Source organism: Penaeus vannamei, chromosome 21 (genome assembly GCF_042767895.1).
Source record: "Penaeus vannamei isolate JL-2024 chromosome 21, ASM4276789v1, whole genome shotgun sequence".
In the NCBI taxonomy this organism is placed as follows: Eukaryota; Metazoa; Arthropoda; class Malacostraca; order Decapoda; family Penaeidae; genus Penaeus; species Penaeus vannamei.
The window spans coordinates 10,297,935-10,300,434 of record NC_091569.1 but is presented as its reverse complement, the minus strand read 5'-3'; positions in this window follow the sequence as shown (position 1 = coordinate 10,300,434).

Sequence of the window (2,500 nt, the reverse complement as noted above, 5' to 3'; positions counted from 1 at the left end):
CAAGGCGGTACGGTGTTGCCTATGGGGAGGCTTGTATTATCGAATATATGATATGTGTGTATATATACGTATATAATTTTGTTGTCGGTCGGTCTGTATGCAATGTGTGTATAGATGTATAGATATATAAAATCTTACTGTTTGTTTGTCTTTCGGTCGCCTGTATGTATGTAATATATGCACAGATGCATGTATATACATAAACATTTAAACTTTCACTGTCTGTCTTTCAGTTCGTTGTCTTTGTGTATGTAATACGAATACAGATGTATGTACATACATAGAAAATTTTATTATCTGTATGTCGGTCGGCTTGAATGTACGTAGTGTACGTACAAATGTACATACCTGCGGAAAGACACGCATGGACTGTAAAATGCATTAGAATCAATAACATAATTAGGCAAACGTCACGTACATGTATACAGCCTACATTCAACCCCTTTGAGAGACACAGTTCAATGCTGCCTTGGCATGAACAGCTGAACCGGCGATGGCGTCTTTGGCCTTGTGCGAAAGTTCAAGTTGCGTTTTCACGGATTTGCGAAACAGGAAGAGAAGCAACGGATTGGTACTCGGGATACAGAGAGAGAGAGAAAAAAAAGTTGGTATTCATCATTATGATATGATCAAAAAGAAAGTTTTTTGGGGCCCTTATTTCAAAAGCTATTTTTTAAACAGAATTTTTGTTGCATTCTCATGCCATAAAATAACAGGTCACGTTTTATTCATTTATTTATTTATTTATTCATTCTATTTTTTTTTATTTTTTTATTAATATTATTATTATCTATTTATTTATTTATTTTTTTTATTTTTTTTTATTTATTTATTTATTTATTTTTTTGTAAAAAGCTATATATCAAAAGTTTGGTTTCATCAGTGATTCCGTTTGATGAAAACACTCCTCATCTACATTTTTTTTTTTTTTTTTTTTTTTTACTCAGCGTATTCTTTCCTTTATTTTTTCTTCTTCCTCTGTCGCCTATCTCTCCCCTTCTTTCTCGTTTCTCTGTTTCTTCTAATTATTTCCCTTTTGTATCGTCTTTTCTCCTTTATTCGTTTCCCCTTTTGGTCGCCTCTTTTGCCAGTTTTCTCTGAATAATCGCCCTCTCCCTTTCCTTTGTTCCTTTCTGCTCTTTGCTTCTTTGTCTTTCTCTCATTTCGTGTATAATTCCCCTCTCCTTTTCTCCTTCTTCGTTCCTCGCCTCCCCTCTTTTCCCTCACTCTCGCCTCCTCTCCTCTGATCCTTCCTCTTACTCTTATCCTCTGTTGACGTATTTTCCACCTCTTCTTATCTCTTCTTTCCTTCACCTTCACTTTTCCCCTCAAGTCCCCTTCGTACTCACTTCCATTCCCCTCTCGTCCTCTCTCTTTTCGCTTTCTCTTCCTCTTCCCCTGTAGCTATATCCTTCTCCCCTTCTTATCTCCTCTTTTTCCCTTCTTGTCTCCCTGTTCTCCTCTCCTCTCTCTTTTCACCACTTGGCCTCTCTCCTCTCCTTCCACACTCTCTCCTTTCTCTCTCTCTCTTCTCTCTCTCTCTCTCTCTCTCTCTCTCTCTCTCTCTCTCTCTCTCTCTCTCTCTCTCTCTCTCTCTCTCTCTCTCTCTCTCTCTCTCTCTCGCTCTCTTAATCATCTCTCTCTCAAATCTCTTTTAATCTTACCGTCTCTTTTACTCCTTCCCCTCCTATCTTCTCTCTTTTCTCCTATTCCCCCTCCTCCCTCCCTCTCTCTCTTTACGTATGCAAGGCTAAGCTTTCTTATCGTTAGCAAAGCTGATACGTAATTCCATCTTGCACTTTACAAACACCAGGTATAAATCTTTTGAGCCTTTATATGTATCCGATAGATCCCCAAGTAATGAAGTTAAGTTGTTGTTTTTGTTGCTCTTGTTATGCATTTCCCCTCTTTGCTTCTTTTCTCTTGTTTTGCTTCCTTTCATGTATTTTATTCTTTATGTTTACCTGGTTATGCTTCCATAATCTTGTCGACTACTGGGTCAAAATGACAGAGGTTTATACGCACGGGTAAGTTTATACGCGCGCCCCCTCAGCTTGGCACTCATTACATACACCATCCCTCTTGTGATCCATTAATCATAGCAACCCTCTTTTGTATATTATTCAAATTATAGCCACCCTCCCTTTGGGGATTTATTTATTCATTCCCAAAACGGCCGTATGAAAACACACGGCTGGTCTACATATGTAGTACACTTTAATAATGTATATATTACGAGCTCAATAATGTGAGTGTTGCGCAGATGTGTATTTTCGTAATCCGAAATATCTAACAAAAATGGATACCTAACATAAATGTAAACCACTCAATGATATCTTACCAGAACAGAACAGGGAACGGAGAATTATTCTAAAAAAAAGAAAAAAAAGAAACGTAAACAGAAAACAAAATTATCAAGAATATACTGTGAACAAAAAACGGGAAATCATTTTGAACAATCTGTGAAGAGAAAACGGAAATCATCCAGAACAACTGTTAA